This window comes from Neopsephotus bourkii, unplaced genomic scaffold (assembly GCF_033783945.1).
Source record: "Neopsephotus bourkii isolate Nb327-2 ecotype Australia unplaced genomic scaffold, CSIRO-AGI_Nbou_v1 NB_333, whole genome shotgun sequence".
Lineage (NCBI taxonomy): Eukaryota > Metazoa > Chordata > Aves > Psittaciformes > Psittacidae > Neopsephotus > Neopsephotus bourkii.
In genome coordinates this window covers 1017114-1033247 of record NW_026900839.1, presented here as the reverse complement: position 1 = coordinate 1033247, position 16134 = coordinate 1017114, and positions in this window count along the sequence as shown.

The window sequence follows — 16134 nt, the reverse complement described above, 5'->3', positions numbered from 1 at the left end:
GAGCCAGCATTACTGAAATGCACTGGGCGAGCAGAGGTCCTCCCCCCCTTGGCAGTTCACTGCAAATGCAGCCAAATATAGGCAGAAAGAGTCCTGCTTTCTGAAGAATGAAAAGAGGAGCAATGGAAAAGAGCAGCAGCATCCCTCTGTGAACCCACTCCTCTCCATCCCCATAGCAAGCTTCTCTGAAGGCAAGACTAGGATTAATAGGAAACATATGGAAGGAGAGTCTGTGATCCAGGGCTCCAGGACGAGCAGCTGAAGCACTAAGGAGCTACCTGGACCCCATTCAGGAGTGAGCTCAGGGATCAAACATCTCATGAATGAGGAGTGGGCTGGGTGGGGAATTTAAAAGGTACAGGCTGCAGTTTGGTGCTTCCCACCCTCCCAGGGCAACATGCCAGTCTGAGAGGAACATTCCAATTCCAGCACAACAAAGCGTGAGAGTCACTAACATCTTCCGTGCAACATCTCCTTCCCTCCCTACTCAAATTTAATTGGAGCTGAACTCATATTAGTTCCATAGGGTTCCAATCCATCCAGTTTTCAAGCTCTGAAGCCTTAAGGGACTTGAAAGAAGCTACATTTACAAGCAATGGGCTGATACCAAAATCAAATGCCCTCAACTTTGGTGGAGCTGAAGATGGAATTAGAGGCTGTAGCTCAGCCCCTCTATGGAATTTGGTGGAGGCAGATTCCCCCACCTCACTGAGGACACTGCCAATGCTCTCCGCTGCTTTATGGTCTGTATGTACAAATAAACCCTTCTCCTCCTTTCTGCTCCATCTTTTTTTCACCGTTTTCCCTTCTCTTTGGAATTTCCTCCCTTTGTCCATCCCAGGAACAAAGCAGCCATTATCTCTAAACTCATCACTCCACACAAATATAATCCAGCTAACCATCTCACTTAATAGGCAGGGGACAGCTGTAGAAAACCACCTGAAAGGGTCTGTCCTGGACAGCAAAGAACTGGTCTGAAGTATCCAGGACAGATCCTTAGACAATGCAAACCAACTGTGCTGTTACAGTGTCTTACACAACAACTACTATTCTTTGACTGAAAGAGGAGAAAAATGGCCACAACCACAGTCACTGAATCAGAACACCCCCAAAACTGGAGAAAGTTTGTATCCACACCCAATGTTCCATTTTTTGCCTTTTCCATAAGGAGTATAAACACAAATTATGTACTCACCCACCTTTGCACTGAAGCTGCATAGGATTGCTTTGCTTTGTAGAAATGGCAGCTTGCTCCTGCACTGGTTCTCTTTGACATCCTGCTGTTATTAGCACTCTTTGGCCAAGCTTCTCTTCCCTGCAGTAGTCCAGGGGCTCTGGCAATCACTCTGCTCCTTCAGTGTCTCCTCATCTCAGGCCCTGAAAGCCACAGTAGTGACAGGATGCTGCAATTTTCAGCTGGACATTCACACCAGTACCTCAGTTCACTGTCCTTTTGGTTGGAAAAGTACTGGAGTTTGACACAGGGCCTGCATAATGACTTGGGGGCTCAGCAAATGTCTGCCATTCCTGATCTCCCACTGACTTCCTGGAAACCTGGAAGTTTTCCAGGTGTGTTGTCTACTCAGTGTGGGATCTATTTGAAGCATGTGCTGAAGTTTAGCAAGAGGGGACACTGGTCCTTGCTGGGGTCTTAAGACAATGCAAGTAAACAATATAACTGCTATGCAGAAGAATTGGAGCTGTTTCCAATTTAAACCAATTCAATTTACCAATAGATCACATTTCCAGTTTAAACTTATCCCGGTGGTGGATGGATGCATCACCTACATGCTCTCATCACCCACCAACTGGAATTAGAGCAGGAACAAGGTGGGGAAGATTGATTTCAAAGTGACAGTGATTTGAGTATCTTTGTTTCCTGTGTTTGTGCTTCTCTGCAATTTAACTACACAATACCTGCAAGAATGAAGAGAGATATGCTTCATCTCAAAAGTGCTTCTCACCTCCCTGGATTTGCACATCATCGCTTTCAACTTTCCCTTAAAAAAACAAGGAGGAAAAAACTAATTCAAGTAAGGGTGGAATGCACAGAGATGAGCTCTGTTCCCAGCCACTGCTGCTTTAGTAGCTACCATCAGCCTCAAGTGCTTAGCGAATGGCTGCCCATCCCATCCCATTTACTACCTTCCACATGTGCTTTTTTATTATCATTAGCTTCGCTTTAAACGATCCTTTCCAACTTTCCTGTCTCTTCATTTTTGCTGTCCTCACTCCAGAATGAAGTAACAAGCCTGTAACCTAGCATTTTCCATGCCTTGCCATACAAGTTCATTGGGTTATTCCACAACTGCTTCCTTTATCTCATCCCTGACAGCCTGATTCTGCCATGAAGCCCGTGCACAGACCCCCCGAACTTACTGAGGCTCTAACTACAACATGAAAGCTCTGGGTGACCTCCAGATTGATCTCAGTAAACCTTTCTGTCCAACATGGCTTTAAAAAGACTTGGTCTCATAGCCCAGGGTAGGATTAAGGTTTATGGAAATAAGAGCAATAATTGCTACAATTTGAACAGATTTTTTGTCCTGGGGTTGTTATTTTTACACAGTGGATAAGGATTTTCATTTAAATATGCTCTATAATGCTACAGTCTGGACACGGGAGCAATATACACATATGGATCTTGCCATACAGCAGTAAACCCTAACCCCCAGGATGGTTATTTAGAAAGGAAACAGTGCACACTTATTGTAACTCCCCATTTCAGCACAGCTCTTGGGAACCAGCACAGACTGAGGTGCCCACAGCACAAAGACATCACCTGGCTCCATGTTTCATTTCCCAGAAACCAGAATAAATGGCATGGTAATAGAAGGGGTGGGCTAGCCACTGACCACTGGCATTCTGTCGTTAGATTTACGCTGTGTCTGCACAGGGCCTGGATCTCTCCTGCTCTGCCTCTCTCCTGCATGTGGTTATGAAAAGAGCAAGAGAAGGAGAAAGGAAATTAACACAACAGAGAACTTGAAATAAAAGTGTTTTACATCATCTCCTATAAAACAACCCATAAATCCCTGCCCTCCTGCTCCACCCCTCACATGGTTTTCATTTTGCTGGCAGGCTGAATAACAGAAAAGTGGAGGGTACAAAGCACATATTCTTGGTGGGAGAGGCACCCCCCTTCCCTATACACTTCCTACTCACACCTTGTCCCTGTGCCTACAGCACAGCATACTCTTCTGGTGAGTAACTGAAACATGGAGGAATTCAGCATCTGTCTGCCATGTGCATTGCTCCAATTCCTTCCACTTGAGGATCCCTGCCCTGCTGTGAGCATCCTCAGCCACCTTTGCCCAGTTCAGGGGAAAGAACAGAACTGTTGGAACTTCTCAGCCACCAGCATAAACCCCCAGGTAACAGGAACAGCAGAACACCAGCAAGGCCCCCAGGCAAACCCATCTGTCACTCCAGCAGTGGCACAGAAGGTCACAACAGGAACCCAGAAGGGGTGAGGCAGTGTCTTTCCCATTCCACCCCTGCACCCAGAGAACCTGCAGCTCTTCAGAGCCATTCACGCTCCTTCAGCAGCCACTGAAGTTTTCTGAAGACAGCAACAGAGAATTTAGTTCTGTCCTGGAATTCCCTGGCTCATTTAAGTAGCTTTTCTGAACAGGATGTCTCTAATGCCTGAACATAATCTAAACATCCAAAGTGCTGTATAAATGTATTAGTTACTTTCAGTAGAGCTGGATAAACAGAAATGCTAATGCTTCAATTCCAGCATTAGTTTTGCCATTGGAAATAAACTGCAGCTCAAGATTTGTTAGATCCACCTTCTTCATAGGGTTAGAGGTCCTCTGGAGCTCTCAGGAGTTGCCACGCTGTCTGCCATTGCTTTCCTTGCTAAGAAGAGAAATCACAGATGGCAACTGACCTACAACATGAAGCTAACATTTCTCTCCTCCCACTTCCACCCCAAGCACTCCTCACCAGAAAGAATGACCTGGTGTAATTCCAGGAGCTGAGCAAAGACAGGGGAGTGAAAACGCCAGCCTGACTTGCACAGAAACATAGGCACCTTTTTGTTTTAACAAGTTCTGGTAGGGCAAGCTCCAGGAGATGCCAAGAACATTTTGTTCAGAGGCAAGGATCTAGAGCAGGTTTATTCCCAGGGTCCTGTCCCTCTCAGGGTAGGGATATACCGGCTGACAGCCGTTTTCTCCAACCAGCTGGTGAGATACACTGTCAGTCCTGGGCTGTGTCAGACTTCAGTTCCAGCCCTTCTGGGAGGAGAGCTGGCGTTTGTTCCCATGGCAGTCTGCCTTGTAGCTAACCTGGTCGTGACTGTGTGTGTATAGGAGAGACACCCAGACATACAGTTCAGAGCAAGGTTGCCTGCGGGTGGAGGGAATGTACTTTAACAGTTCACTGTACAATGGCTTTTTCATTTCCACTGCTCCCAGTGCTGCTGGGCCTCATTCTGGTTTTGGCACTGGTCTCCAAACCAAACCATCTATCCACTACAGTGTGTAAGCTGCCATCCTAACACCCAGCTTTTGTTGGCCTAGCAAGTTACAACCTGCTGGTGCTTCACCTCAAAACCACTTACCCATTTTCCAACTTTAGACCTTGCTATAAATGGATCCAGCGCATGGATCTGCTGACAAAATGGGGAGTTCTCCAGGCTTCTCTTGGAATTCATCCAGTCACCTCCAAAAGTGACCCTTCAGCTCATGTTTTGTTTTTCAGCATGCTGCCCACACCAATCCCTAAGGGAAATGTTGGATGGACCCTACATGCCAGCTATGATACCTTTTTATCTGATCCTGAGGATTCCACTGCAGTTTTAATCCCATTGTGAAGGCCTAGATGGTTCACAATCTAAGGTGATAAGGCAGGTAAAAGAAGGAGGATTATTCTTATTTTATGGGTGTATAGAGATGCCTGCAGGAGTTGGCAAGTGGCTGACTGCAGGGTGGCATCAGTGTGTGACCTTATGGTATGGTGGCTATGGTGAGAAACATACCGTTGCTAATCTGTGACTCCAAGGCAAATGTCATCATTTGTTGCAGTTGTTCACATTTCTTTGTCATCTCTGACTGAATAAAGAAAAGCAAAGGATAAGAATGAGTTAAGAGGGAAGGGGAAGCAGCATAAGAAGACCTTAAAAAAATACATTAGTCACTGCATGCAAGGCAAACAGCAGCCTGTTGTTATATCCCACCCAAAGGGGACTGAGAAAGTGACCTCATGCTGCTCGTCAGTTATAATCCCATCCCTCCCATGACGACCTAATGCTACAGCTCCATCTGTCTGGAAGCAAGTCCCCACTGCACCAGGGCCAGCTTTACTATAGAGACAGAACACTGCTAGGAACTTTTAATGACTGTGTGTTATAGACCCTACCCTCATCAAGGCTTTTTCCAGTAAATGTAGGAGCAGCACACAAACACCAAGTCCTGTGCTGTAACATGTATGTGATGCAGACTGGTTGTGTGCTTAGGTACAAGTTTATGTCATGCTATACACACTGTACAAAACCCCTGAATTTGTCATGATATTGCTTTTGTGCCTAAAGACCTTGTCATGGATCTGGATCCTCAGCATGCCAGGTGCTGTGCGACCAAGCTAACAGGAGGATCTCTGCTCAGTTTTATTCTTGCTTGTGCAAAGTGCCTCTAGGTAGCACAATGCAGACAAGCAGAGCAAACTGCAGCCGCCATCCAGCAGCAGCTGATGCAGCCCATGCATCTTGGTCCCTTTTAGCCAGAAGTATAGGCACAGAAGATAAGGACAAGAGGCTGCCTCTTTCTCCACAGACTGCTGCTCTTTTCTTCCTCCGTTCCATTTCTGAGGCATCTAAAAACCCAGGGAGATCTTCCTGCTTCCCATTCAAGCCAGACTTTAGTCAAAGCAAAGCAAGATGCAAGCCATGGCTGAGCCATGCTCATAGCACCCAGGCTATTTCCATGCAGAACGAAGTCACACTCGGTTCCCAGCCACCATAATGGACCAACACCAGCAGAGATGCAACCCGCCCTAGAGCTTTCTCTTTCTTTTGCTGTTAGTTTCAAGGACAACCCCATAAATTCACCTATCATTGACTAAAGTCTAGCAAAGCTCTTGTGTGCAAGGGACGCAGATTGCTGCTCAGAGTCTGTAAGGATGTGCCAAGAGGCTATACTGCCTCGAGAATCTTTGGGAAAACTGTGGGTAAATCTTTCCCCTTGGATGCATTTCATGGGGCCATCCAAAGGCTCAATAAAGCCACAGACAACACAGGCAGTAGCAGGTGGCTGGATATGATGATGCAGGAGCCCACCTGAAAGGACCAAGACACCACAGTGCCTCTGCCTTGGGTACAGCTTGTCAAGAGCTCTGAGCATAGGCTGAGCTTCAGCCAATTTGGCTGCACAAGTAGCTTTTCACTGTGGATTTTATGGGGCTCCCTGGGAGCAGGGGCAGGGCAGCCCCCCTCTGCCCCTGATGCTAAGTTATTTTACACTTATTATCTGAAGTCAGTGTTTAGCTGTTGCCCAGGTAACAGCTCAAACATGCCTCACCTCGTGGCCTCCCTGCAGCTCCGCATGGCTGCTGGAGAGCTGGGAAGCAGACTTTGTGCCAGGCACTGAGGAAATGAGCTCTGCAGCCTCCCCAGGACATCCCAGCATATTGGAGAGCCAATCCAAAACATCCCCAGCCAGATTCCTGGGCAGGCACCTCACTGAGCACACAGTGCCTGCCACAAAATCCACAGCATCTCCCCCACCCCTCACACCCTTCAGCTTCTCCAAACACGTGCAGAGCCATGAGGCAAATGCAGCCCAGCTCACACCCCTCCCATTGGTACCTCTTCCCTACCTCTCCCAACATCTCTTCCAGCAAGCGTATGTCCTCTGATACACACTTAAAGTACTTAAAGCCAAATACATAAGCCTGCAGTACATACTGTGTCCTGCTGAGCCACAGCCTGGGCTGAGATAGAGGAACTCAACACACACAGAGCCTTTCAGTCCATGGAAGGGGTTAAGGAGCTGGAATGAGGCTGGCAGGCACTCAGCAATCCTGTGCTGCTAACACAGGCACCTCACTCACTGAAGTCACAAGAAGTATATAATGTGCATAAAGGAGATAGTATCAAGCCTGGTGTCCCTGCTACAGCCTTCGTATCAAATGTGCTCATCTCCCAGGTCAAAACACAGTGCTGAGGCTCAACCTGCTAACAGGAAACAAAACAAACACATCTGCATGTTGCTTGGTACAGCAAGATCGAAATGAGGTGCTGCCAAAGGAGCAAATGGTGCCTTGCATGTACTTCTGTCCTAACACACAAGGAAACAAAGAGCAAATCAGGTTACAAGTACTGACATGCAAGAGTGCAAGAGGCAAGTGCTGTGCCCCTAGTTCCACGGGTCATTGCTGGAGAAGGGGTCAGGAGATAAGTCAAACAGGCAAACCAGAGCCATTTAACACTTCAGTTCCCCTGTGCCCATAAATCTGCAGAGGGCTATTTTGGTTTTGTTACCTCTGGGGCATCAGTTGCACTCCAGCTCACACTTCAGTGGTGTCTGCAAACAGACATGCATCCTGCCCAAGTATGTTGTTACAGTTCAGTTAGGTGCTTGCTGAGTGCTTTCAGCACCCCAAAACCTTTGTTTTTCTTCTCCTATTCTTCCTTTCCTAAGCCCAAGTCAATGAGTGAGGGATCAGTCCCTGAGCAGCTCAGAACATAATCTTTGGCACTCTTCAGACTCACTGTGAGGTTACAGAAGAGCCACACCAGATCAAGATTTGCCATCTTGCCGCATTGAGACCTGCATCTTTAAGTGTGGTGGCACTTCTGCAACAGGTCATGTCTGATATGGGCCAGATCTCACATTGTATCGGCATCAAAAGGACCATCAGGTATTCTGGAGACAGGTACACAGGTGACACCTTTTGTACTGAATGGGCGGAAATCTTCCCCCAGCAGAAATAATCACTGCTTGGATACTTGTTCCCAGGCAGGCACTGGCAAAGCAATCCTTGGGAATTCTTCAATAGTCTTAAATACGATGAGATGCCAGTGGGGTTCCAAAGTATGTCTGCTTGAACTGTTACTCAGTTCCTTTTAGTGACCCCCTGCTGGGAGCCTTGATGCGAGGGAATGTTTAACTCCATGAATGGCAGCAGTTTTCACATTACTGAAGAGCTGAGTGATTTTTGCCAGGACAATTGCAATCAAATTGGAGATTATTTCTTTGCTTATTAAGACTAACTCCAGAGTGGTCATAGAAGCACAGTGTGGGGAGCAAGGTACCAGTGTCCTCTCTAGTTTTCCATGAAAGAGATTTCTCATGCATGTCTTCGTCTTCTGCTCCCCCTTGAGAGCAAGAGAAGTGTCAAGATGAGACCTCTGTAATCCTTGCAGCTCAACTCAAAAAGAGTTGGAGTTGTCAGCAAACAAAACTGATGGGGCCAGAAAGAAATCAAGTCCTGAATGACCTTCCCTAGCATCATGGCAGAGACAGAACTTGCCCCTATTTCCTTTTGTTGATGGCCAAATGTTCATCCCCCGCGGCTAAAGCAACTCCATCACCTTAGCCAGTGTCAGCAGCTGCTGTGCTGGGTGCCCCAGAGGGTAGGGTGATGCTCCCATTAGCCAGGCCCCAGCCAGTACCGAGCACCCACTGGGTGGGATCCATGTCCTGCCCAGAGTTCTGTATCCTGACCCCACTATTCCAAGCCTGTCCTTTCACTGTGCCTGGCTCTCTGTGCCTCATGCCATGGGACATTCATACTTCAGCTAAGTCATCACTGACCCATTTTACTTCCTTTCTTTTTTTCATTCAGCTTTGCCTTCTTGGGCTTGCTTAAAGCAGCTGGACCCACTTGGGGCTGGTTTGGATCCATGCGAGAGGCCAATGGGATGTGATGTAGCATAAAAGGAAGTGCTCCCAGAACGGCTGCACACTTTCTCTACCTTTCTAAAGCCTGTGGAAGCTTAACTGCATCCTATAAATCATCAGGGACCTCTCAGGGACTGACTGTCAGCTCTGGGCTCCCTGCTGCTGGGAGCCCTGTCTGCCTGCAATGCCACAGCCACATGGAGATGTTCCACATTCACAGTCAAGCCACAAAAAGTCTGTCCTGTTCCTTCAAGGAATGCTGTGTCCTTTGTGAATTAGAGAGGAGCAATGCTGTATAGCAGTGAGCCAGCTATGGAGTCAAGCAGGCTTCAGCATGCTGCTTCCTAAGGTTATGGTCCAGAAAGATTTCAGTTTTGGCACAAAATACATGTACAGCCAGTGCTCTGATGTGAGATGTGATCCTCTGTTCTGTCATTCATCCATCATATAACAGCCCCACAATGTGCCAAAGGTGCTCTTAGCCTCAAACAAAACCCAGAAGTGGGAAGGAGTTCATGTAGCCTCCTGACATAGATACACATTGGCTTTAAGTGGTTCACTGTCCTTAGTCAAAATATATATTATCACTCAAATGTTGCATGAGGAAAATACATCAGCTTTGCCTGTGACTCTGCATTTACCAGCAGAGGCTCCTGATGCAGCTGTATCAGCACAGCTTGAACAGACAACTAATGCTTGTTCTTCCTTTCCAACTCAGTCTTGCAGCAGTTCATCCTTTCCCCAGTACCTCAGTCTGCCTCGCCAGCCCAAACCCAGCCTCAGCTTGGATCTACCCAGAAGTGAAGGTGAGTCTGTGATGTTTTGGGCCTCTTGCACTCAATGGTGCATTGAAGCACATCAGGAAAGGATAAGGTGAGGTATTTCCTTTGGGCTGGGTGCCCAGTAGCTTTGGAGCAGGGGAAGAAGAGAGTTTCCAAGGCCCCTTCAGAAAGCAGGGCTAGTGCTACTCTGGCATGGCAGGAGAAGTCTCTTGCCAAGTCGTCTCTGGACCCATGATCAAACACATTGGGGCACCCCCTTTGTGCTAATAGATGAAACTGCTCCTCTCATGAACTTGGGTACCCAATGCCAAGTTTAGATACAGTCTAGACTCAGTAGCATATTTATAGCCTTGGCACATGACGTGGCAGGCAGTGGGGTATAAACAACATTCAAACACCATGAGGCGCAAAGCTATTTATACATCCAAGTGCTGAATGTAGGGTACCACAGCCCCAGGGGCAGGAGCCACAGCTTCCTGGGGATGGGAAGAAGCTGCCCTATCAGTGGGAGTTCTGAGAATGGGACACAACAGCAGTTAAGATCACTATCTAATCTTCTGCAAGACTAAAACTGACCACACTTCAGGAATAAACATCATTTTACCTGTTGCCAAAGAGCTAAAAGAGTGAGGGGCTGGGTCAGCCTTGCCTGAGATGCAAGAAAATGCCCATTCACTCACAACAGCAAAAATGTCCATATTCAGCAGCTAGTATTCATGATGAAACCCTCCTGCCAGTTTAACACTGTCCAGTGGATGGAGTGGCAGCAACTCTCTCACAAGTCTAAGAACTATCTAATTCATGGCAGTAACAGGAGTCAGCATCTGTGCTGCATCTTGAACACGAGAGCACATGAGTACTGTGAGCCTGCAGGCTGCTCAGGCTGGGAGGGAGTAAGGCATTACATACATGTATATAGTATAACGATATACAATCTCAGCAGCTCCTTGCAATTCAGTTTCTCACAACATAGATGCAGTCCACTGTCAAGCAAGGTTTGGGCAACATTGTCCTGAGCTGACAATGTCAGCTGAAGATCTAGTTGAGGAAATAGAGGAGTATCCTGGGTTCAGCTGGGTTCTGATTTGTTCCAGAATCTTAGCCTGCTTGTGGATAAAATTAGTCTAGTACAGGATTAATATTTATGGACCTCTTTGAGCTCTTGGTGTGAAAGAGGACGGAAGCACCATGTGTTTTTATTTGCCCGGGAGGCAGAGCTTTCAGCCAGTTCTCTGCTTCCTTGTGCAAACTGCACCCTTAGAGTAGGCTCACAAGACGGTTTTGATTCTGTCTTGCTGTTGATACAGCAATCAGGGGGTTTCAACTGCTTTAGCTGCACCAGACAGTGTTCTGGTATGTTATAGTGTGGGTAAGTTATGTCTGGTGGCTGTTAATGTCCCAAGCCTCTTAGAAGATGGCCACCCTGTAAGACAGGCTGGCTGAGACAGCCAGGCAAAGTGACAACATCAGTCAATGATAACAGGGTGAAGGAAGTCTCCTTGTCAAATCTTCCTTTCAGGCCTGCAGGGAAAGGAGTGTCACATCAAGAGCTGGACATGACGGCTCTTCCCTCTTCTTTCTTCATCTTGCTACAGAGCGGTTTAGGTTACTGCCTCTAGGTGGGGAGAACCGGTTCCGCAGGTGATAGTGGGGGAGCAGAAGGGGAAGAGTGAGGTTGGACTTGTGTGACAGTGAATACCCATCTGTGTCCCTTCTGTGACTTACATGTCATGAAACACCTCAACCTTCCACCTGGAAAGAAACTTTTACAGACATAATTGGCTTTAATGATAGCTTGCACCAACACACTTTCTCCTGAGAATCCCACGCACTAGGCAAACATCTGTCCTACAGACCTCTGCCCTGAGCACAGAGATGTCACTCTCACTCAGAGATGGATTATCCAAGCAGGAAGCATACTGACCAAATGTTAGCTCATTCCAGAGGTCAGAGAATGTTCAAAGAGTCGAATCCTTCAGTGCTTTCACTAGGAAGATATCCCTTCTCCCTAGCAGGTTTTTGAGGAGGCTCTTCTAATCTGTGAGATTAGCTTTACTCTGCCTTGAGCACTGGCCCCAAATCTGTGCTGTGCCTCACTTAAACTGTGGGGCAAACATCTCCCACTTAGAGGTATAGTTTTGTATGTCAACTTTGCAAGGGATTGCATGGACGTCAGGGAGCTCTCCTTTCAAGTACCTGCTGCCTTCTCTGTAGAGTGAAGGGGGTTGTCAGCAGAGACTGGTTTCTGCAACATCTAGTCTCTGGAGGGAGAAGGGCAGACAATACAGTCCAGAGACCTGCAGATCTCAGGATCTTTCTGGTGGAAGGCCTCATTTATCAGTCATGAGTGCTATGAATGACAAAATGGTCTCTGCCCTTTCATGCCCATCTGACCCATGAGAAATTACGTCAGCCCATGCACTTGGACTGTACTTAGACAGAGAAAGAAGTGGGCAGTGCAGTGACCAAATGCCCATCTCCGTGGGCCAAGTATCTCCTCTGGCAGCCATAAATACAGCTGTGAGGGGAAAGTGTTAGTGTGAGGGTGCTGAATCATCTCATCCCAGAACAAGCCTTTGAGAGGTCACCCAGTTCATTTTCCTGCATGAAGTGGGTAACAACTACATCAGCATCCTTCCTGGCAGCTTGTGCATTGCATCCTCCCAGCTGCAAAGAACCAAAGACTCTCCCTTCTGTTGAAAAAGTACTTGCACCCTTCTCAGGCTACTGCTGAGCACATGGGTCAAACATCTGAGTGCCCCACATTGCTCCACAAGCTACAACCCGTGTGCACTTTGACACATGAAGGTGAGAAAGTGCTGTTCCCCTTATCCAAGACTTACAGCATGGCATTAACCAAAGTGTTGAGACTTTCTGGGTATGAAAAATAGGAAAGAGAAATGTGTGAGAGAGGGGGAGAAATTATTGATAAAGATCAACCTGACTCATGCCTCATCCTCTTCCTCCCCCTTTTTTATCCTTCTCAAGCAGCTGTAGGGCATTACTTGGTTTGTGCTGGGCTGAGAGGATGCTGCCAGGTCAGCAGGATATGTTGTCCATTTAGACAAGAAGAGGATTATTTAGTCTAGAGCCTCTCAAAGGAAATATCCATTTGCACATGAAAAATCTCTAGAATTCAAATTGCTCTCTCCAGGGTCTGGGTATCTCTGCAATCTCCAAAATGCAATTGCTGCTTCCTTCATCCTCTGCTGGCTCTGGACTTCAGCTGCTCTTTATTCAGCTGCTCTAAGCTCACAATGAGTTTTTGCCTGCGCCAGACATGTTAAATAGTAGGTTGAAAGTTTTTCCTTACCCCAAACACATTTCTTCCCAGATAGTTTGCTGCCAACTGGTTGAAAAGGGAAATTGTCAAGCTTCTTTGGAAACTTCACTGCTGCTAAGGGATCTTCACCCATATAGTTGTAAGTAGCTAACAGGAAAGTAGTACCTATATGGAGTTTTCAGGTCTGTGAGTACATTCCACTTATTTCACAGCCAGGGACTTCCAGGACATTGTACTAATGACATTGAGCTCATGGTTAGAGGAGAAACTCAGGTGTAAGATGTAGCTCAGGAACAAGAAGGAACATTGTGTTTATGGTATGTAGAACTGCTATGCAGTGCAGCACAACTTTAGCAGCAGGAAAAGATAACTAGGGAATACTTAGAATCGGGAAGGAAGGAAGTGATACAAACAAACAAGATCTGACACACTTTCTATTGTTAAAGATTCCTAAGAAATCCATATATATGCATGCAAGAGAGCGCTAATTCTGCTTTAAAGAGTTCCCTTTTGTCTCCTACCATTTTTCTAGGAATTTTACATCTAAGTTTTGTACAGTTCTCATTTTCAGCTAGTAAAATACACCATGAGGCAAGAATGCCCTTGTGCACTATGGGCAATCTATTTAGCCAGCTCTTGTGAACTTCAAAACACATATGGTCATGACACAACAGGTCAGCAATGTCCCAGCAAGACACTTGCTGACAACCTTTCACCTCATGTGCTCCCAGCCTAATTAGGGAGGGCTTCCCAAAAGGGGCAGTGTCTTGGCTCTGTGTGCTTTGGTGAAGAGCTGTGACAGCTTGCATTTAATTCCTTTGATCTACAGTGTGTGGGTAGCACAAGGGTCCTTTCTCTCATTCTGAACACATGTATACTGTTGGAGCATGGCCTCACTCAGAGGACAATGGGGTTCTTGGCAATTCACTTATTCCTGTTGCAAAAACACCACCTCTGACTTGATTCCTCCCCCTGCCTGATGCAGAGACACTGACTGTGGCCTCGTGATAAAGGAATCGTTGCAAGGGAGCTATAAATAGCTATCAGACAGGGGTCACTAATTCTGCCTTACTCACAGCAAACATGTCAAGCCAAAGTTCTACCAGGAAGCTGCATTTCCTACCCTTGTCTGTCTCACTCTCCCCCTCCCTTCCTAGAGGTGTCAGCACCACTATTAAGTCCTATCTCTCTGAGGTTTTTCCCTCTTCAGTTCCTGTTCCCTTTCATTTCTGCAGTGTGGCAGGGCCAGAGACATACAGACATTCACTTTAATGGTGACACTGTTCATGGGGATCCTCTTCTGTTCTGCCACCATGGTTTGGAAAGTGCATTCTGACAAAGAATAGGGAGATGCCAAACCAATGCTGCCCTTATGACGATAATTAGTGTCATTTAAGCACTGTGCTCAGTAAAGAAGCTATAGTCAGGTCATACTAGTGAGTCAGTGTAGAGAAGAGTGAATAAAGGATGGAAGGTCTCAATACTGAGGTACTCAGGACAAACTCACCAAGACCGGGGAAAAAACGTAGCAGAGGAATCTGAAACCACTGAGGAAAGGGCAGTGCTGCATGTGTTGAATAGTCCTTGGTCACACCCTATGGGAACCTCAGCTAGGAAGCCAAACTGGAGATCAGGCCATTTACAGGGATCAAAGGCTGGAAGGGTAACAATGCTGGTCCCAAAGACACAGCTGAGATTACAGAGAAATTAACATTACACAGTTCTCTTTTCTAGAGATCATGGTGCAGGTAAAAGGGAGTACAAGGTTCTGTTTTCCTCTGAGGTATCTATACCAGCTCTTCTCAGAAGTTAGTGAGCAGAAGACTCAATTACACAAGTTCCTAATATAGCAAGTTATATGATCATGGGCTATTTTTTTAAGTTTTGACTCACCCATTTGTACACTTCTCATGGTAAAGGTCTTTACTCTGTGGAAACTCTTCCTACCAGAGCTCGAACTGACTCAAGGGAACATTTATTTTGGGAGACTGTCCTTTAGAAAGAAAAAAAAACCCATCAAACTCCAGCTCTCTTCACGTTTATTCAATGTCTTGAGCAAACTGCTTCCTGTGCAGACAGAGCAGCATAAAAACTGGGTAACACCCAAACCCAGCAGCACTGTGTCTCTGTGAAGAGAGCTCTGGGCTGCAATTCAAGAGGCTGTGGCTTGATTCCTAGCTACATTGGCATTTTGACTGCCATTCAATGAGTCAATTCATTGATCCATGCCTCAGTTTCCCTACTATGGTAACAGCAACGATACAGACATCCTTGGGGGTCTACTGCTGAACACTCCTCGGTAACTGTTAAAAACTGCTGATACCAGGCTAGCCTAATTCAGCCTCAGCATGATCCCTGTTCCTGATGTGTTTACTAGGTTGCATTCTTTCTGCGGGATCCTGTACTTCAACAAGTATACTAACAAGTAAACAAACCACAGCTCCATCAGCCAGGAAGAAGCAGCAAAATAATGCAGACTAGCTTGGCTAGATGACATGGTGACATCCTGCCCAGGGCATCTTGTGAACAGAGCTGGTTTTGTGTCCTCAAGGAAGGGTGTGTTCAATTTGAGGAGAACGAGAAGATGGAAAGTGCACAGACATTAACCCCTTTGGCTGAGGAGAAGGAGAAAGGCTATGTAAAAATGACCCTAACAAGGTCACATCAGGAGTAAGCCCTCCCTTTCTCAATGCCAACCTCATGAAGGCCTAGCAGAGGTTGGGCTGACTGCAGCGTGTCTCCTCTGTGTGGTTTCAAGTCCTGCCTGCCTCCTGGTCATATTGAGCAGAAGTGAAAGCCAACAGAGAGAGGGAAAAGGGAAAAAAGAGAACAACCTAAACCCAAATCTTTTTAAAGGAAGTCAAAGGCCAGATGCTCCTGGTTTCCTGTCCACCGCTGCCACTAGATGTAGCCTGTGGTTGTGGTTAGTCTGTCTAGAGCTAGCATGTGAGAGACTGAAACTGTGTTTACTGGAAACTGCCCCAGCTCTGTGGCTGATGAGCTGCAGCAATACCTGACAGTGGCCTTGCAAAACCCTCCTCTCAAATGGGACCATTTGTTTCTGCTGGGCTCATGTTGCTCATATTCCTCCATCAAAATAAAAGGTACATAAGCATGACTTCATTTAAAAAAAAAAAGTGCACTGTGGACTAGTTTTAAAAGAAATATGGGAGAAAATGGTTAATGGCTTTCTGCATGAAGAAGTTGCTGTATTGCATCT